We start from the raw sequence: 22,737 nt of genomic DNA on the forward strand, positions 1-22,737 counted from the left end.
TTGGTTTCAAGTATTGATATTTGTTGGACTGCAGGATGGATAGAGGGGCTCCTCCTTCAGTGGGCTGTGAATGTCCTCCATGCAATAAGTGCAAGACCACAGCCACAATGGCCCTCAACAACAGTTGATCAAGTCTCAGTATAGGAGGACCAACAAGGAAACCACATATTTTTGCTACTTCTATTCCAATTTTCAGAAACACCAAAAAGGACATATTTTTACATGCTGTAAAGAAATCTTCAGCAAATAGGTAGTGAGTTGACCTTCCATATCTTAAAATACATAAAGTAGTTTTTAAAAATAACCATAAAGCTGAGATATGATATAGTTAGATTCTCACGAAAATAAGTTAAGCAACAAAGGGCCACCCCACAGGTTAAATTTAGCAATTTATTTACCCATACATCTTTTAAGAGTCACTTTGCCTGAGAGGCACAGTGGTGTCGTGGCAGTGATGCTGTCTAGGGAGTCAGATGACTTGCTTCCAAGCAGTGTGACCCTAGGCATGTCTCTGGCATTATCTGTGGCTGGTTCTTTAGATAATATCTAAAGATGTCTCCAGATCTGTGGTTCTATATATTTTAGGGCAATATATAATTACCTGGCTTCTTTTCTCACTGCTTATTCAAAGGAACACTAGAACTACAATCCTGAGAGCTCCTATTAAGATTAAATCAAGGATAGCTGGAGGCAGATGGGGTGGGAAGGGGGGTAGAGAAAGACCAAACTGATTTGGGACCATGAAAAGTGCATTCTTAGATTTTTAGCCAAGAATTGCTTCTTTTGATCATACAACCTATTATTCAGGTTCCTAAGAGATAAAGCAAACTAGATTTGTCCTTATATAGATACAAAAATGAAGCTTAAGGACACCAGCTTATTTTTAGTTTATGTATATCGAATTAAACTGGCCAGCTAGAAATAGGAACAAAAAATCGTAAACCAAATCATAAAATAAGTTTTACTTAGATTTATGCCATTGGATTAGATGCATGTGTTGCCATTCTACTTTAGGTTGTGATTTTCCAGGAGGTGAAGAATGTAAAATTCAGAGTACATTTTGAGCACTAACATTCTGTAACCTGTGGATCTGAAATGAGGTTACAAAAGCAAGACAGGGGTGGCACCCTTGCTTTGAATTTTATTTCTACAAAAGCAAAAAGAGATGGCTGGGCGCAGTGGCTCACGCCTGTAATCCCAGCACTTTAGGAGGCCAAGGTGGGTGGATCACCTGAGGTCGGGAGTTCGAGACCAGCCTGACCAACATGGAGAAACCCCATCTCTACTAAAAATACAAAAAATTAGCCTGGCATGGTGGTACATGCCTATAATCTCAGCTACTTGGGAGGCTGAGGTAGGAGAGTTGCTTGTACCCAGGAGGCGGAGGTTGTGGTGAGCCGAGATCACGCCACTGCACTCCAGCCTGGGCAACAAGAGCAAAACTCCATCTCAAAAGAAAAAAAAAAAAAAGCAAAAAGAGCTGCTGGTTATTTAGGAGACTGGAGTAATCTTGGAAGATGTGCTCTGAATCTTTTTTCTATTTTCAGAAAGACAGACACATTGTGGAGATGTGGCTGGGCTACTGACTTAGAAAAGGCAGGAGGAGTTACAACATGTTTATGTGCTCCTGTAAACTCAGGCACTGGACTGCTCTTTAGGCTGCCTCCCTGAATCAGTTAGAATGTTTTTGGCTGCAAGTAACAGAAAACCCAATTCTAAGTGGCTTAAGCAATAAGGGAATAAAGTTATGCCATTGGCAAGAGGTGGGGCAAGCTCCATCTCTCATTCCCTTCAATTTTCTTGGCTCTGCCATCTTATGTGTATCAGCTTTATCCTCAGGCTGGCAGCCAGATGGCTGCAGCAGCTCTGAGCCTCTTATCTTCCCACAACCACACTGAGAGGAAGAGTGCCTGTTTCTCTTTCTCTGGATGCTGTTGTGGGAAGATGTGTGAAAAAAAAATTGAGAAGACCCCAGCAAACTTTCCCTCATACCTCATTTGAATGACTTTTTGGAAGGCTTAATCATGGATCCTGAGCCAGTCATTGATTAGAGAAAGGACCTAGCCCTGGAGTTGGGAGCAAATGCTTTAGCTGTTATGCTGATATAGAGTAGGGGAAATATGGAATAGATTTTGAGAAGACAAAGTTTGCTTACTTTAAAATATAATTGACGAGAAACTAGGTACAACTCTGGCAAAAATTGGGCTATGGAAATAGCAGCTCCATATTGAGTATTGTCTAACTGCCAGCCAGTATGCTCAGCATTGCATTTGAATCATCTAATTTAATTCTCATAACAATATGAAGTAGGCACAATCGTTATTATTGGGATATCCCTGTTTCCTAGATGAGGAAATCAAGACTTTTAGAGATTCAGGCAATTTACTATAGTTTACAAAGCAAGTTAGTAGTACAATTAAGGAACATAATACTAAAATCCTTGTTCCTAAGAGTTTTCTGTCTCCCAGGGAAGAGTACTCTGATTCATGGGTCAAAAATCAGCATGTAACAAATTGGTTAGTTATATGCATAAAAATAGCATCCTGTAAAGGGGTTTACGGAATAGATAGCTTTGGGTAGCATACTATGGGGCCCAGTGAATCTGTGATGTTTGGTTTGCAAAATTGAGGAAATAATAATGATATCAACAGTCATGAAGAAAATGATAAATTTGGGAAAACATGAACTCTTAGACAAAGTATGTTTGTTTAAACACACATAAATAATAAAATATGACAGCAAAACATTTTTGTTTAAAATAAAAAATAAAAATATTTGCTTTCTAAATAAAAAAAATCACAAAAAGATTAGATAGCAATTTAGTAGCATTTGCATGGAGATCATATCACCTGACGGAATATGTACAATTGAGCTATAACAAGAAATTTGTAAAAAGAAACATGTTGTTGACTAGATGGGAAGAACTGGGACCTGTGTTTATTTTTTGTGTGGAATCATTTAGTAAATTTTGAGACAACTTTATCATGCAATGGAAGGCAATAGGTGACAGTGATTTCTTTACAGCTTAAAGTTTAAACATTGAGCATGATGAAAAGTAAGGAAATCTGCAACTATTGTATTGTAAATGCCGTGAAGTATTTTTCTATTTTAGCTACTGACATGAAACATAAATATATGAAAAATTTTTTTGTCAAGGTAGGGCCTTTAATTGTTTGGATTTTCTTGGAAATCGCAGTTGAGTCCAGAAATCAATTACAAAAGCAGTGTGCTTTGCTCCATTTTTTTTTTTTTTTAAACAACACTTTTCATTTGTCTCTGAACAGGTTTTGCAAGAAACCCATTCTATAGGCAAGTGGCTCCCTGCTCTGCTGTTTTGGAGCTTCAATCACTAGTGACATGCCTGCAATCCACAAAGTCCTGGGTGTCTCCTTTAGCTATCATCATCTGAAAGACATCTAAAAGGGTTTTTTAGTGCTTGAGAGAATTAGGTTTCATTTCTGGCATTCCACAATATAAGTGGAAAAGTTGATCCACACTGACATGAAGGGCTCAATTCTGCATGAACTTTTTGTTTTTCCACCAGAAATAATCCTTTCCTTTTTTTCTTTTTTTTTGTGTAAGGCTCAAGTTCATTTAAAACTTCTTGACTCTTTCCTAGAGACATATAGCTGAGCAAACTAAACCTGTCCCACTGACACTGACATCTATTAGCAAAAGGATGATTATTTTTAATACTAGAGACATGTTTACAGAATCACTGAACTTGCTAAGCAGCAAAATACAGAGACAGTGCACTGAGACCAAGAAGAGTCAATCATCAACCACTCCTGTTGTTTTAAAATAGACTTAATATGCTTTTAAAAGAGTATTAGTTCAATAAAATAATCCACAAATAAATACAAAACAAAAGGGCAAATGTAGAGACATATTGCAAGTAAGCATGCATACCAAAAAGGTAAGTGCAAATTAGATTTGAATATTCATGAGTCACAAATCATTGACAGTTTGAAATAATGCAAAACAGCTTTATAAATGAGGTTAAGGCAAGGGACATCAAAGAAATGCATCGTTAAATCAATAGCAGTTTGTGCATATACTTGTAAATTGCGGTTACAAGTTTTGTGACATGGGAGAAAAAATACTGTGTATCTGATGAAGGAGGAAGACACATAAATATTCCTTTTGTATATTGTATTTTTGCAATTCGTCATGAACTTGGAGCCCAGCCAGGTAGAAAGTGGTTGGACATCATCTTCCCTCACCAAGACAGAGTTTTCTTTTCAGACACAGTGTCAGGCCTATGCCTGAAGAGCACTTGCTTGCTCTGCTAAACAATTCAACATGCAATGACTTCTGTAGAGTTGCTTTCCAAAATAAAGATTAGCATCTAGCATACATAACTTTAGAGGCTGGTCAACTTTAAATCTCTACATAGTAAAATAACTTCAGTTGTAGAGCATACTGTCTAGTGGTTGTTTTCCTATTTGGCGGGGATCAGATGAATTCAAAGTATAAGAACAATTTGTAAAAATACTTTGGAATGATTAGAGATGTATAGCCATTACTTTTAATGGCAAAAACAGCAACTTTGCACCAACCTAATAACTTATAGGTAACCTTGTAATTTAAATAAAAAACATTTTTATTTTTGTTCAGCAAGTAACTATTAATTTGATACAGATCTTTTTTTGTACCAGTGGCTTTTTGGTGTATGTGTGTGTGTGTGCATGAGAAGAGTTGTTTGAAATGATAGGACTTACAGATCAAAAACTTGTTTAGGACTTACCTTAAAGCAGAATCATTTCCAACTGATTTTTTCTCATAAGTTTATATCTGGGTTACTATCTTTAAGTTATGATGTATTTCTTCAAGACACTACTCTGCAAGCCTCTTTACTGTGTTCTGTCTGCTTTTTTTGATGACTGAAGCTAGTGACATCACATGAAAATCATGGCATACAGTAGCACTAATTTTTGGAAGAGTCTGGGGAATTGTGGTCTGTTTAGAAAATTAATCTATATCTTCTGGCTAGACCATGCTTCACAACAGACATTTAGATTTGGGAAGTGAAATGGCGATGAGGCACAACCGGAAAGAGAGCCCTCTGTACTGTTGCCAATTTCCTACTCCATTACGAAAGAAGCTAAGATGACTTCTGTATGGTTAGTAATCAAGAATATCCATGAATTCCAAAAGCTATGGCCTTGATATTTTTTTAAGGTCTTTATGTGATGTCAGCATTGATTCAGGGCACATTTAGCATTATATTTGTAAGCCATATATTGTTATATTTGTCCTATAGCTAAAAATTTCTTGACTTTCAAAAGTTATTAACTCATTTGATCTTAATAAGTATTTCTATTATTCCTTTCAATAAATGTTTTGTCATGATATAGTATCAGACTAAGTTATCCAAACTTAATTTATGTTATTAATTGATTAGCCACAATATTTGATTTAATGATTACCAGTTGTAGGGGCATATATTGGTAAACACTATTTTTTTTTTTTTTTTTTTTTTTTTTTTTTGAGACGGAGTCTCGCTCTGTCACCCAGGCTGGAGTGCAGTGGCCGGATCTCAGCTCACTGCAAGCTCCGCCTCCCGGGTTTACGCCATTCTCCTGCCTCAGCCTCCCGAGTAGCTGGGACTACAGGCGCCTGCCACCTCGCCCGGCTAAGTTTTTTTGTATTTTTAGTAGAGACGGGGTTTCACTGTGTTAGTCAGGATGGTCTCGATCTCCTGACCTCGTGATCCGCCCGTCTAGGCCTCCCAAAGTGCTGGGATTACAGGCTTGAGCCACCGCGCCCGGCCGGTAAACACTATTTTTTTCCCTCTAACTAAATTTATTTCCATTAAGTCATAGTTACTAAACTTTTTTGACAAGGAGGATAATTTACAACAGCTATATACTTGATGATTTTGATTAAGTCTTTCTATGTATGTGTGTGTGAATATATTTTGTTTGTTTGTTTTTTGGTTTTTGGTTTTTGTTTTTTTTTTAGACGGAGTCTCCCTCTGTCCCAGGCTGGAGTGCAGTAGTATGATCTCAGCTCACTGCAACCTCCTCCTCCCAGGGTTCAAGTGATTCTCCGGCCTCAGCCTTCCGAGTAGCTAGGATTACAGGCGTGCACCATCATGCCCAGCTAATTTTTACATTTTTAGTAAAGACAGGGTTTCACCATGTTGGCCAGGCTGGTCTCAAACTCCTGACCTTGGGTGATCCACCTGCCTCGGCCTTGCAAAGTGCTGGGATTACAAGCGTGAGTCATTGCGCCCAGCCGAATATACGGTTTTTAAAAATCACTTAATCTGCAAATTAAAACATAACATGTTGAACTAGCCAAGGAATCTAAACATTATTATTCTCCATCCTTACGATCTACAGAGATAAGAGTCAAGTCATTGCAGGTTTTCTTCCGCCTTTTTAAACTGAGGGAGATTTTTACATTGAATTTTCATTTCTAGAGCAAGAAAGTGCCTGACTAGTCAAGGCCATCACTGAGATCAATTTCTTTAACCACCCCCCTTGTCTTGGGTCAAGAAGTTAAAGAATCTAGGAGCTGTCATTTTTGGTAATTCAATATCAAAATGAAAGAAAGATAGAATAAAATGAAAGGTTTACCATTGATTCTGAATTACTTAACAATGAAATACTGAATTCCAATGAAGTCTTATGAAAAAGAAACACTCTCTCTCTATCCTAAATGTCACCTTGGGAGACCCTTGGACCTCATGCTCATTTTGCTATGTAAATAGAATTAATTTTATCTTGACAGAACAGTGGAGTGACAGTTAAGGGGCTTCTATTTTCTATTCTGCCACTAACTGCTACTATGAACTTGCATAACGTACTTCAAATTCTTTGGATTGCTGTTTCCTCACTTATAAAAGAGAAAGCTGGTCTAGAACTGGCAATTTTCAAACTGTGCCTCTGAATCCTTAGGGCTGCAAGGAACCAGCAGAAGTCTTGATGGGAAAAAGACCATTTACTTTTTTTTCTGGTTTGCATATGATCTTCGCAAAATTTAATTTGAGGAAAGGAAATGACTTCAAAAGTTTGACAAACATTACATTTAAAAAATTGCTAAGATGTATCTTGCTTTGATAATTCTAATCTGTAACCCATTTTGTTTTGTAACTATGCTAGAGAATATTGGAGTGAACAGAATTGTCATATTCTTGGCTTCTCCTTTTAAATAGAGATTGTAAAAAGAATTCCTAAACCTTATAGAAAGGAGGGCTAGAAAACACAAACTGGAAGGTAAGATCTTAGTACAATTTTAACTGAGCTTATATGTGATGTCAAGACAACTGCTGAACATGGTATGCGCACCTCTCAGCCAGGCCTGCTCTGTCCCTGGGCCACAAGGCTACACAATCCCTGGGGGTACCATTGTATTGGAGTTTAACTGAATGATGCCCTTGAATGTTGTTGACGGATGCATCACCTATGTGGCTTATATCAGGCGTGGCTTTTTCATCATTTGGTCAAGAGCTACTTCTCTTTCAAGGCCTACTTCAGAGATCCTAGCGTGATTCATACCCTCTTACTACCTCCTTTCTTCAAAATTAGTTTCTCCCTCCTTTGTGATTCCAGGGCATTTTATTTTAACCTTTTAAAGAATACTATGCCATTGTATTATAGTTAATAGTATTTGGGTGCCCATCTCCCTTGTTAGGTTTTGAGCTTTTAGAAGGCAGGGGCTGGGTTTTAATCTCATTTGAATTTGTGTGTGTGTGTGTGTGTGTTTTCTTGTTTGTTTGTTTGTTTTTTGGTTTTGAAACAGGATCTTCCTTCGTCTCCCAGGCTGGAATGCAGTGGCACAATCACTGCTCACTGCAGCCTTGACCGTCTGAACTCAAGTGATTCTCTTATTTCAACCTCCCAAGTAGCTGGGACGACAGTCATGCACCATCATGCCTATAAAGATAATTTAATTTATAATAAATTATTTATACAAACAATAATACTCAGTATATTTTCCCAAGACCTTGATAAAACATGACAGTGGTATTCTTTTCTTGCCATATATACTCAATTCAACACAACCAATACCATGCTGATTGTATGCTCTTCTACATGTTAAGGGGGTATCATGTACGAACCCCATCCAGGGAGCATGGGAGTCAATAAAACCTATACCTTTCAGAATTAAAATATGAGGCAGTACATGATTAGTGCTGTATTATAAGTGTGAACCACAGTGCTTTGGGAGCTCTAAGGGCGTGGGATTAATTCAATGATTGCACATAAAATCAGTTTGCACATAAAATCACATAAAAGCAGTGGAATTTCAGCAGGCAAAAATATACAAGGGGCAAGGGTAAGGGCAATGTCCAGCATGAAGATGATGGGGATTTTATGGTATGTGAGAATGATTACATATTAGATACAGAAATAGTATAGATTTTGCAGTAGTTGGGAAGAAGCCTGGAAAATTAGGTAGAATTTAAGTATGGTATTAATTACTTAAATACCATACTAAAAAGTTTAGAATTACGTCCCTGAAAAATTGGAACTCATCAAATGAGAAGCAAAAGAAGAAAAACTTGGATTTACAAAGCTTAATCTGGTAGTATTAGGCAAAATTAATTGAAGGGCAAACTTTGAAGATGGGGAGACCAGGTTAAGCAAAAGATAATCTGAGGACTTAATTTGGAATATAGCTATGAAAAAGAAAGGAGAGAATGAATGTGACAGTAAGATAAAGAATAAGAAATGGAAAATATTTCTGAAATACACTAAATAGAAGATATGGAAGTGGTATTGTGACAAATTATTACACAAACTTTCAATCTGGTATTAATTTTCAACACCTTTAGTGCCTCCAACATTATTAAAATATTAAATTAATCATTAGTAATAGTCATGTTTATTTTTTAGTGAAGTGGTAATGTTATTCTTAAATCTGTTGTCACATTTGTCACACTTGCCATTAGGTAATCAATCTATCAAGGGTCTTATTCACAATTCTTACAACCAAAGACTTAAATATCTCATTTTTCCTATTTTAGGGTCCAGGCATGGAATGTTTCTTAGTAAGTTTAAACAGAATTCAAAAACACCCATAGTGATAATATATGTAAATTTAGAACACTCTAAAATCTGAGTTATCATATAATATTTTATTTAAAATAATCAAAAGCTATTATACTTTGTTGCTAAATTTTGACTTAGACACTCCTAAGTGCTGAAGGAATGCCCCCACCTTAAATTTTAAAAAGTTGACTCCAGGGTCAACAGTGTTGGTACAAGATACAGAGATTGAATCTGTCAAGGGGAGATGTCCTGGAGAAGAAAACAAAGCAGGTACATACTTGCAGTTATTTGCTGCTGAGTACCTACAGAATTGGATTCCATCATTTATTGGTGGTGACTGGGGCTGATGGCCACTTTGGAATGCAGAAAAAGGAGGAGGAGGATGAAAGGGACAGGATGCCTCAGGGATCCATTCCCTGGTCTCATTCTTTCTCTTATTCTCCAGTCCCTCCTCACCAAGGACCCCGGGACATGCGCTCCACTCCTCCTGTAGGACTTCCTCATCTTTAGATCTTTGAGACATGGCTGGTGGAGGGGCTCAGTAATTTGAGGGATCTTTCCCTTAATAATATACTAAGAAGCTTAATAATCTGCTATCTAGATATTGATCCTATCTTTGGGTAAGGGGTCACAGAAACCTTGTAAGTTAAAAAAAAAAGTGTTTTTTTTTAAAAAAAACAAAACTCCAGAAAAGGAGATATAACACATTTTCTTAGAAATCCTTCCTGGAATCCAAAATATTTTACTATATGAGTTGAAAACATTATCTACTAAAAGTGCAATTTATGTGTAGAGCATCAAACAGAATTTTATTGATACAAGTAGGTAAAAATATTTTTTTCTTCATAAAATACTGATATTTTTGCAATTGAATGCTAATAATATGGATAGTAACTACAGAATTGGATTCCATCATTTATTGGTGGTGACTGGGGCTAATGGCCACTTTGGAATGCAGAGAATATTTATTCAATGTTGATTGAATAGACATTAAAACAGAAACATTTTTAATTGATCAATATTGCTTACATGTCTCAATTTTCTCAAATGTTTTACTGTATTCTTCTAAACAAATAGTACTCAAAATTCCTATGCAGCCTTTTTTTTTTCATTTAAGAAAGGAAGGAAAAGAAAGGGACTGATTAACACAAAATTCAGGATAATCGTATCTATGCAGGAAGAGAGGGAAGAAGGATGGATTGAAGAGGGGTTCAGGGTTCCAAAGATATTGGTAGCGTTTCATTTCTTAAGTTGGATATGGGATACACAGATGTACATCTTATTTATTTACTTACTCGTGTTGTTGCATGTAAGCTACAAATATTTTGTGTCTGTTTAATATTTGATAAAATTATTTAAAGCAGATAATTGTAAGACATGGTACAAGTAAAGGGAACGATATAATTATTTTTAAAAAATAATGACACTGCTGCCATCCTTTAGGGTTATTAGGGTTATGGAACTAAGCAATTGGCTGTTTTTCAAAATGTCTTGAGTTTTCCGTTCCAATCTATTAAACAAATAAGGTATTAAATACTATGGGAAAACTGAAGTAGAAAAACAGAAGAAAGACCTAAATACGGTGCTAAGGAATTACAGCTCCTTCAGGCAAGGACCTGAGTGGGGCTGTTTAGACATAAGAGGACTCTGTCTGCTGTTTGAAACGGGGAAAGACTGCTGACAACTAGCATTGTGGGGTGTGCTTTGCATGGCTCTTTCCAGAGTTCAAATCAGAGCACTGTAATTCAGCCATGTAACGTGAACCAGTTATCCTTAATTTCAAAATCATTATTGCATCATTTTCTTTCAGAATTATCGATTACTGTTTATTTATCGATCAAGACTAGTAATAAGACCCAGAATGGTAAAGAGCTGACTCTGTCCTTGAAAATGTTCAGGAGAGGCACCAGTGGTGTCTATTTCCTCAGGAATTCAGCTTTTACTGAGCATTACCCTGTGTTTATTTCTATCCTTCCTGTTCAATCTTTGCTTTTCTTTTGTCAACCTATTTGCTCTGAACAGTTGAAAAAAACATCCTAGGGTTTGTTATAAAGTGGGATCCTAACTCATGCTGAATTAAAAGTAAACTACATGTCCTGGGTACCTTCGTGACTTTAGTTCTCTTAAAACTGAAACGGAGTGGAATCGGTAGCCTACAGGTGGAGCCTCTAAATCCCTTTATTACCCAAACCTTTATAATCTCTTTGTTTTTAACAAAGTATACACAAGAATGGTAGCAGAACTTCCCAGTTAACATGTCAGGAAATCTCTACTCAGATAAGAATCGAGCTCTTTGGGTTTACTCTTTTCACAAAATATTTAAAACCTAGACAGATCATTTAGATGTTGTTTATTTTGATGACCAGATAGATTCTTTTGTTTTGTAAAAGCCACATGCCCATTTTGCCTTCTTTGGGAATTTTTGTTCTAGCACCCTATCATTATTTGCTACCAAACTTCATATCTTTTGTTTGAAGCATCTGAAAATAAAAGTAGTTGTTTCACTAATTTTCTCTTGAGCTTAATTTGGCAATTATCAAATCACATTTGTCAATGCAACCACTGAATCAGATGTGACCCAGACATCAACATTTTAAAAAGCCTCTGTAACCTTACCTATTATTTCAAGTTATAGTAGCTACAAGCAAAATCTTGATTGGATCAATAAGAAACAAAAAGGTGCTCTCCTCTGTCATTTCAAAGTCATCTATTAAAACAACTCAAATATAAAATTTAACTACATTGGAATACAAATAGAACAGCATAATGAGGCTTATGTTTAGTAATGCAAAGAGCATTCTGAAAAGTATTTTAAGAAGAATTAATCTAATTCTTACTATTAATATTCTTCCATCATTTGATTTTTATTCTTGGACATGTGGATGCTATAAACAATGCAATGTAAGATTCATAATTCTTTCTCTTTCTTTCTTTCTCTTTCTTTTTTCTTCTTTCTCTTTCTCTCTTTTCTTCTCTCTCTCTTCTTTCTTTCTTTCTTTCTTTTTTTATTTCTTTCATCTCTCTGTCTTTTCTCTCTCTTTCTTATTCTACGTTCCCTTGTATATAGTGAGACATTTCAGAGAATCCTATTTTTTCTTCAGGCACATGAAGATGATGTGAATATCAAAATGACAAAGAGGACCCAGGAAGAATGACAATGAAATAATAATAGGTTAACTCAACTCATATTTAATTAGGTTCTTGGTAAGTATGTAGTATATCGTTAATAACTACTTATTTACTCAGAAATCATGTTTGTTTTTTGGAAAATAAATTTTATGCTGCAATTTAGAGTAATACTTAGTTTTCTTTAACTATTGAAAAGGCATTAGCAATATTGTATTCTATGTTACACTTAATGGCCATTGCCAAAGCTACACAAAAATATGTAAGATGGTTATTTAATAGCATTCATTTTGCCTTATTATTCCTTGTGGTTCCAAACACTAGAAATACCATTGATAGCTTAAAAACTGTTACATATGGCTGGAACACAAAGTTATTTTTTTTTTTGCCATCATTGTAAGGGATACTGTGCATCTTATATATCTTGATATCCTATGTACCGAAAGTGACATCTACTGGAGAAAGCAGAACTGAATATTTACTTTCCAAACTATTTTTTCTGCTAAACTTCCAGGCAAGTTGCACTGTCTTCAAGATTATCCGAAACTTGTAAAACAAAGAAAGGTTTTACTTAATTCAGTATGGTGTAAAGCCTGGTTGGTTTTGATGATCATTTTCTTAAAGCCGCCTTGTGGGAAACTGGTTATGGGGTCCACACAAATTATCTGGTAAGAAACGCTATTGAAGATATCTGGAAAACACAACTACAGCACATTCCCTTAAGAATGAAACTGAAATTCTAAATAACCATGAGCCATTGAGTGATGGATTTGAACAGGACTCCACTGCAACACTTTGTCTGAAAATCTTTTTGGAAAATATGTAACTTCTTTACATGGTCTGGAAATAGGAGTTGTAAAACAAATATGAGATTAGAATACATAATATCTTTCAGATAGAAAGACATTCCCCTACGCTAGTTTGTAGCCTCATGATTATTTATTCATGTTAATAAGATACGTGTCTAACTGCATGATCTAATCAAACTGACGTTCTTAGGGAATGGGGGAATACTAACCAGGTGTTTTTCACTTGTGGTCAAAACTAAGAAATGACCTAAAGCCCTGAAAGACAGAAATTATATCAGCTTTATACTTATGCCAATAATTCCCATTCTTTACGTAATCACTTTCTCTTACAGAGGGCAAAAACCTTTTCTTTCTTAATGGAGGGTACTGTGGTGGCCATTTTCAAGACTTTAATGAGGCATAGCTACCTTTGGCTGGTTCATACACATCATAAAACTATAATAGTGACTAGAAGTCCGGTTTCTTTGATTCTAGTCTGTTACCTATATGATAAACGTTGCTTCCATATTTGGATTACGCTGTATAATCCTCTGTAGTTTAAATGTCAGATTTTCTACATATGATTGTTATTATTATTTTACATTTTGATTTCATTTTTGTAGCAATGCTCTCTCACTCCCTCTGCTGGCCTTGTTAATTAACAAAACCAGTGCCTAAGTAGTCCTCGTGGGAATCAGTGATACCAAGTGGATGACCCGTTGACTGCCCTCTGTGTTGTGTCGGGAGCCAACCAGAAAATCATGCTGATTGTCCTCGGTATGAAACAAAAAAGGCCAAGAGAAAATTTGTTGTGGGTAGTAAAAACAGAATGGCATGCTTATTTTTACAGTTTTAAGAAAGAATTTAATGAAAGGGATAATTCACAAATCTTAAAAATGTGCTATTTTTCAAAGGAATAACACCAGTTACCCACATTCTATTGAAATGTATATGTACTTAGTAAAAGGCACTCAAAACAAGGTGTATCAATTGTGTGTTTCGGTGTTTACACACCGGAGGGTTAAATGAAGGTTGTCTGGCTTTGCTGGTAGGATTCTGAACCTGGATTAGATATATAGCTGTCCAATGGATCAGCTTCCCACATCCTAGAGTTCCATTATGGAGTTACAAAGAGAATGACAGCACTTGGCAAGTCCCAGGCCTAATCATAGCACAGAGAAGTGACTTTTGGAAGATACATTACCAAGCAATTAGGACCCATTTAATAAATTACCCCTTATGGAACACTTTGAACCCTAGTGGTCTGAAGAGGTTAATGCACCTCTCACAACTGAGTGCTACTCCGTTTCCAGGGGTAACTTCAAGGCCACAGCTAATCCAAACCTTCTTCTCATCAATGGCCTCTTACTCTTGAGTCACTTGGGTAGTCTGGCATCCGTAAGCCCACACACTTGCACTTCCACCCCTCTGCGTGCCAGATGCTTCATTTTCTTGCCGCTGAATCCATTGGGCGCAGTGCTCATGAGGCCAAAAGACTTTGTCCTGCACATTAACTTCCTCCTTGGGCTTTCATGCTTCTTATTTGGTCGTCTTTCTGTTTCTCTTATTTATAGAGAGTTTTAACTTCTGGGTTTAGTTTAAATGTTACATCTGATGTAATATACTTTCCTCCAAAATTGTTGAGTAGCAACCACATTTTAAATGAATCCAATACACAAAATTAGGCTTTAGGATATTATTAAATTTGTAAAAAAAAAAAAAAAACCAAAACAAAAAAACCCACAAAACCCCACAGTAGATGTATATTTGTAAACTGGAATCTTAACTATGGTTAGACACTAAAAAACATTTAAAATATAACTGTAAGGGAGAAAAAGCTTTGTTTGATGCTAGAATATAATTAGACATTTTAGGGTTTCATTTTAATTTAAATTCAACTTGAGTTTTTGGAATGAAAATGCCGAGGAGACACTAAGCACTTTTATTAAAAAAGATGGCCAAAAAGTAGAATTGGAAAAGACGGAAATATGAAAATATTCCTGTGCATTCATAATGGCTGACATTGCTGTATCATGTCATTGGTCTGCTGAACGATATTCCTGTAAACTACGATCAAAATCGTCATGATTTCCAGCACACTTATTTAATGTTTATTCTATCCAAGGCTCTGCTGAGAGCCACAGGAGATGAATAAGACATGGCCTATGGCTTCAAGAAACTTCAAGAATTGTATTGTAGAGCTAGGATTTAGGTACATAGAAAAGTAAGCATAACAAAGGGAAGATTACAATGGATGCCAAGTTCGTATGCACACAGGAATTCAGGGAAAGAAGAGGAGTCTCTGCTCAAGAAGGTTTGATGGAGGAAATAGAATTTGCTCAAGTCTTTCGTTAAGATTTTGATAAGAAAGCTAAAAATTAAAAAATAAAATGCTCCCACATTGAGAAGTAATTGAAGTTGCCTTTACTTGTGCTTGTGAATGTATTTTGTGGGATATGTTTGAGGGGAATATGTTTGGGAAGTAGTTTTTCAATACAAGAACAGACATTAGTGAGATTTTTGAATGTTGTACTTTAGTACATACTGGAAAAGAAATAAGATGAAACACATTTTCAGTCAAATAACGTAATATAATATGAAAAGTATTGCCGGTTGTCAGTCTGATAATCAGAATATATTTTAACTTTTTTTAAAAAAAGCTAAATAACTATAAAACACCAAGATAAATTTTCCTCGAACATTCAGTGACTCACTGGATGAGTCATACATTTGAAAAATTTCTGCTCTTTTCAATGTACCTTGGAAATTTTCCATATTGTAAACTATGTTTTTTTACATGCCTATAAGAAACAAAAACCATGTTTGGAAATCCACTGTCTACTTGAATCTGGAATATTAATGCAATGTGGTTTTATATGGTCTGAAAGTTTTATATATTTATGCCATGTAACTTGATTAGTATCTAAACTTTGAAAAATATTCAGGGTAGAAAAATGATAAATTACTCGTCATGTCAGAGTTTCAAAGGTCTGTAGAAAGACCTGGGTATTTTGTAGCACACAAGAGGTGATATGCCTTGGGTGTGACTTCCCTGGGTGGGTTTTGAAAGCAACCTCTACTTTAACAAGACAGTTGTGAATCAAGAGTCAAGTTAATTTTTGATTACTGGTAAGTAAACATTTTAAAACTGGAGCCCCACTTTTAGATGTGGTGGTGAGATTATATTGGTCTCCATTCATACCTAGAAGCACCTTAGTCTGATGGTTTTTTTCTATAAGCAAGGCATTACCAGATGCAAATCTCCTTGTTTTAGCTTAACTCTTGTATTATTCACAAGAATGCCAGAGCAGATATATTAATACTAGTCCGCAACTGGCATTATTCCATATACTCAAGAGTTTTCATTCTGGGATAAACACCACTCACCCAGGGCTAAAAGTAGCATAAGTGAAAGAAAATCACATTCCCTGCTGCATTTTCCTTTTTTGATGACTAAATGCATCCAAACTATGGATCAGCAAACCTTTACTGAAAGCTGATTAAATAGTATGATAGAAACTATTCATGCTATAGACATGTGCTGTACAGTATGACTGCCACTAGACACATTGCTGTTGGGCTCTTGAAATGTGGTTATTTGAATTTAAAGTGTTGTACGTGTAAAATACACACACAGTGTTCAAATACTTAGTATGAACTGGGAATGTAAAATATCTCATTAGTAATTTTAAAATGTTGATTACACATTGAAAGAATATTTTGGATATATTGGGTTAAATAAAACTATTAATAATGTTAATTTCACTTGGCTTTAATTTTTTAACCTGGCTACATAAAATTAAAAATTACAGATGTGGCTCATATTCTATTTCTTTTGGATAATGTTGCTATAGACCTTCAGAGAATGGACCCAGAAACAAGTGTTGAAAAATATGAAATACTAGAAAAAACAGATGAGGTCTCAGCTGTCTTGAATGAGATAAAGGCTTTGAATTAGAAAATGAGAGACGGGTAAGTGTGTTTTTGGATAGGAGATTAAGATAAATAAACTGGTGTAGAATTGTAGGTGTTAGAAACCAAAGATTTATTTTAAGTAATAGTGCAGAGTATTTGGTTATCTTATAAAGGGTGATAAATTCTGAGCACTTACTACCTTAATAAACTTAGTTATCTATTATTGAGTGCTTAGAATATGAATTTTGCATATATAAATTTTCATTTAAACTCTACAACAATCATATAAGGCAAGTTTTATCATATCAATTTTATTTATTTTATTTTATTTCATTTTTGAGACAGAGTCTTGCTCTGTCTCCCAGGCTGCAGTGCAGTGGCTTGATCTTGACTCACTGTAGCCTCCGTCTCTCAGGTTCAAGTGATTCTCCTGCCTCAGCCTCCCGAGTAGCTGGGATTACAGGCACCTGCCACCATGCCTGGCTATTTTTTTTGCATTTTTAGTAGAGACAGGGTTTTGCCATGTTGGCCAGGCTGGTCTCAAACTCTCGACCTCAGGTGATCCACCTGCCTTGGCCTCCCAAAGTGCCGGGATTACAGGTGTGAACCACCGCACTTGGCCAAGTTTTATCATATCCATTTTATAAGTGAGGACACTGAGGCTTAGATTGGCTTCATGAATTACTGAATATCACACAAGTAGTAAGGAACTGAAACCTTGAGTGTCTAACCTCAAAGCTTATGGTTTTAACCACAGCATGGGACACAGTTTCACCATAAAGCTAATGGAGCTTTACCCTGCTCCCACACTTGTATGTACTCCTTCCAGGGGGAGGAGCTCAAGTAATGCGTTCCCATGGTCATACGCTTTTGTAAACTTTGCCAAATTAAACCACTGTCACCATATCAGTTATAACTGCTGGGACTGTTTTGACTCTGATCTCACCCAGTCACACCTCCCTTTATGCCAGGCAGTGATGGATTGGCACTTTGGGGATTTGGCTGAAGAGAAAGTTCAGTTGGCTATAAACTTGCTTTGGGTTCAGTGAGTTACTTGTGTGTTTCCCAGTCCCTTTGATGCACAATTACTTTTTTTCTAGCCCTCCCAAGGTAGAAATAGCTATCAGGAATACTCTTACTACCCACTCTACCAGCTCATCTGGGGTCTCAACCAAAGATACAGAGCCATTGGCCACATTGTAATATTAACTTGACTTATGATATCAGAAGGATGCAGGTCATGGAAGAAAAAAGAAATGCTTTAAATATAAAAAGCTGGAACTAGTTTGTGGAAAAGCCTAATTCCTGGATATATAAAATTATGTGGAGAATTTGATTCTCATTGAAAACTAGTCAAAATGGAATATGCTTGATCTAGCAGCTTATACAATTATAAAATAAAGTACATTAATTTTCTTTTTTGATGTGAATCATGCCAAATAGAGGCTAAGAATTCCTGTGTTTGTAGACACAAGCCTGTAACAAGACTGCAAACATTGAGTGTGACTATGTGAAGTCCCCTGTTTTTGCATCCTAATGTATGAAATTCTGTTTTAGCCCATCTGACACCTTGTTTTAGTGGTTCCACATGATGAAACGCATCAAAACTGCCATTGACAGAGCAAAATGGGCCGAAGTTTTTCTAAACCATTAAAAAAATTTATTAACAATACTATATGAAAGAAAGAAAATTATTGTCATATGAAGAAGTATGCAGCCAAAATGTGGCATTTTAGAGGAAGTGTCAGGCAGTTAATGAATAGAAACATTATATTATTTTTCTGGATATTGTATGTTTGTGGTACTTGTCAGCCTTTAATCTTTGTAATTTGTCATGAATTCTTCTTTATCTTAAAGAAATATTTTGGACCTACGTTGACACTGACAGCTATTTCTTACAGACAGTCTCCCAAACAGTATATGCTTCAGGCATTACAAGACCTGGATTCATGCTTGAACTGTACTGTATAGCTTCACAGGAACTATGGAGGGTTCTGGGGAAACATATATTAAATATTTAGAGGTCACAAAGCCCTACAGAATGTGTGGAAGAAAGTCCGTCTATGATGCTATTGATTCTCGTAACTTCCCTTTGCAAAACAGTGGATCAGACAATGAGCTCTCCATTTTGCAACTTGAGAAAGCGGAGCCTAGACAGATACTATATTATGTATCCCAAATTCAGCAACATAGGCTGATGCATTGACATCACCGAGGTTAGACTGCTTTCTACGGTGGTGATGCACCAACGAGATCATGACTGGTAAAAGAGAGAAAAAGACTGAGTGAAAGAGGGTAGGAAAGGTGAAGGAAATAAATGAACATTTACTGAGGGCCTTACTTGCATCAGGCCCTGTATCCTTCCTTCACTTTCACATGATTATCTTAGTTAATGCATCTTCAAATGTCTGTAAGGTATAAAGAAATATCTATGATGCATTACATTCTTACTGCCTGATTTTATGACTTTTCTGGGGTGCTCATAATCCAATAGGGAATGAAGGTAAAGCAGGAGGGCTCTAGGATCACACCAGAAAGTTCAGGAAGATGGAATCATAAAATAAATGCACCCACCACATCGAATAACACTGCACAGTGTTATTTCCTTGAGAGTACAAATACTTTCTTCTCTGGGGAAACATCACCTACTAAGCCGAAGACCTGTAATCAGTCACTATGGTGTAAGATACATGATCTGGTTTTGCAAAAAATAATTCTTTCTTCAGTCATTTAAGAAAACAACTTAACTTAGATTTAGAAATATGCATGTTGCTAATCATAGTGGTGTGAAGCAATAGTTCTGATTCATGTTTCTTGAATCTTTTTTCATATGTGTTCCTGAATTTAACATCAAACACTGGGAGCTACGAATGATTTTTTTTAACTGCCAACCAGATTTCTTAGGATTCAGGAATGCACGCCTGCCAGGGAGCGTTCATAATTGTATTTATATGCTGGATCAGTACTATTTTTGTGACCTTTACATTCACAGACCGACAGAATTATACAGGTCTATCTATCTGCTTGGTGTCATCATGAGTGAGGAGGAGCTCCCAACACTCTGAGGAAATAAACATAATCCTATGAGCATATCTCCTATATGTTCTTATTTTGCATTATACACAGCAGATATGAATTATATCAGCCCCTGCCCACATTCCAAGCCACTACTTCTTAATGTGGCTTTCTTTGAAACAGTTCTTAAAATTGCTATTCCCATACTGCGGGCAAGTTGCTTTGAAATATTATTCAATGGCTTCATTACAGCATTTTCCTTTTTAGAAATTAACTTCAGGTATCCCCAAAGCTCTCATCTCCCACTTTTCTCGAAAAAAAGAAGACAGTATTTATGTAAATGATACATAGAATCATAGGTGAGCAGCACGGTGCAAGGCATTCTAAATGATTCAACAACATACAAACAGACGAGAAGAGATTTAATATGAGAAGTCTGCAATCCCTGCATTCTTGTATCTTGTCACTTGTTTTTTTTGTTTTTTGGAGGCTACTGTTGTCTTCAATGTGGCAAGTCTACATCAGGTTACACATGATGCAGGCAGGACAATGATGAACCTGCTTCAACTTGAGGTGCCACCTTCAAAGCATTCTCTCAGATTGTGCCTGAGACAGAATTGCCATCTGAAGGCTCTTACTTTAAGGGTATACTAAGTGTCCTCAAAGACACATCAGAAGCAAGTAGCCATGCCAAAATATTTGCTTTGAAATGAACGTTATATATGTCCACAGCAGATTATATTTCTGCTGTGACAATGGAATTTAAGGAAGCAAGTAATTTTTAAAAGCCTATTTTATAAGCACATTTTCTGTAAGATGTCCCTTTTGTTACTTTAGGGTCACCTATCCAAAACTGTAATTGGTTTAATCTATGTTTAACTTCTGAATGGAAAAGTTTGATCCAAACATTTAAATGGTTTGATCTCTAGGAGCATTATCCAGGGATAATTAGCAATGAAACTTGAGGTATCAAGAATTTGGCCTGAGTTTGATCAGTGAAAATCATCTGAGAGCTCAGTTTCAGTAGAGCGAGTTGAAATCATCCAAAAATAATGTCATTATTGCACCATATTCAACCTCTTAAAATTAAAGTCATCTATTGCCAAAGAAAATTCTGAAAAATTCAACGGCACCACATTTTGTTCATTGAAATGAGAAAAAGGGCTGATATTGGAGAATACTATGGACATTTACTAAATTAAACTTCATAAAATTTCAAATGATATGTTTCAACCCAACACTTTTTGGAACTTTGAACACTGGAGAAAAATAGTTACTTTTATTATTAATTTATATAATAAAAATTCCCCATAAATTATGTAGAAATATAAATATTTTAAATGTTTCACTATCTCCAATTTTGTACCAAGGATGAAAATTTTAAACAAGTGCAGTTAGAAATGGTTATGCCTTGTTCTATGACACCTTACTCTATGGATGATTCACTGAAATTAAAGTTTTCTGCCTGGTCTTGCCTGACACCCCTCAACCTCCCACCTCGCCCCACTAAATGCTTCAGAATTACTCATTGCAACCCTGGCTTAGTGACATAACTTTTCCCTGTCTTGGGAGTTTTACACTTAGTCATGTAATCATAGTAATTAGTAACTTTTTTTTCAATGTGTAGAAAGGAAAGTTTAAAGCAAAAACAAACTAAAAAGCTGCTGGTATACATGGATATATATATATATTTTTTTTTTTTTAACTTTTTTCTGAGACAGAGTCTTGCTCTGCCACCTATACTGGAGTGCAGTGGCATAATCTTGGCTCACTGCAACCTCTACCTCCTGGGTTCAAGAGATTCTCCTGCCTCAGCCTCCCCAGTAGATGGGATTATAGGCATGCACCACCATGCTTGGCTAATTTTTTGTATTTTTAGTACAGATGGGGTTTCACCACATTGGCCAGGCTGGTCTTGAATTCCTAACCTCAAGTGATCTACCCGCCTCAGCCTCCCAAAGTGTTGGGATTACAGGCGTGAGCCCCGCACCCAGCAAACATGGTTATAGTTTGAATAACAGTTCCAGACCAACTGCATAATAAAAGAATCTGAAATTGGGCAAGTGGATAAGTTTTCGGAATATACTAACTTATTTTTTACTGCCAGTTTTAGATCCTGTTCAGTTTTACTGTTTGCATCTTCACTCCAGCTAGAAACTGAGGCCATGCAGGCATAGTAACCAGTAAGTGGCTACATATAAGGGAGGAAAAAAAATGAGTTTGATGGCACATGTCTGCTAAAGTCTTACTTTCATTTTTATCAAAATTATCAAATAATCAGATCATATTTTCTTAACTTTGACTGTTGAACAGTTATTGGGCCTCTTTTATGAACTATATGTATTAAAGTATTAAAAGAAAATACTAAAGACCAATGCAATATCACCTACTTCCAAGTTTACAATCTTGCATCTGCCACTTATTTATGACTGGCACTACCAGAGCTGAAACCAGATTCCTCTCTCTTAGAACGAGTTTACTGCTCTTTGTTTTCTTGTTTGAAGTAGAGGGATTTAAGTGCAATGGGTTTGTTTGGACTTTTACAGTGTTGATCTTATCAACCTCTGGATTGTTTGTTTCTAAACTCCAGGCATCAAACAAAGGTGGAACTACTGGTCAGGTAATTTGAAGTCATAGATGGGGTTACTCAGGTGGTAGCTTGTTTTATCAAACTAGTGAATGTGAAATAATAGTTTAGAATTAAAATTTACAGCTCATTTAAAAATGATAGAATTCTGAAGATTTGGGTTTAACTTAAAAACATTTCCCCAATGATTTTTCATTTTTAATGCTTAGAAAATATTAACCACTACACTCAATCCTTTTTCTACTTTACTGTTCTTTTAGAAGAATTTTGTTGTTATTACTCAGATCGGAATTACTTTCCCATG

General features: G+C 36.1%; 1 long non-coding RNA gene across 1 annotated transcript in view; it reads left to right on the forward strand.

Moving 5' to 3' along the window:
• The window catches only part of LOC107130182 (uncharacterized), a 36,132-nt gene extending 19,456 nt beyond the window's left edge, over positions 1 to 16,676 (forward strand). The window contains exons 2-3 of the long non-coding RNA XR_001491983.3: positions 12,104 to 12,206; positions 13,540 to 16,676. This is a non-coding gene — a long non-coding RNA (uncharacterized lncRNA). The remainder of the gene's footprint in view (positions 1 to 12,103; positions 12,207 to 13,539) is intronic.
• Positions 16,677 to 22,737: the final 6,061 nt, after the last annotated feature.

The sequence above is a fragment of the Macaca fascicularis genome, chromosome 7, assembly GCF_037993035.2.
Source record: "Macaca fascicularis isolate 582-1 chromosome 7, T2T-MFA8v1.1".
In the NCBI taxonomy this organism is placed as follows: Eukaryota; Metazoa; Chordata; class Mammalia; order Primates; family Cercopithecidae; genus Macaca; species Macaca fascicularis.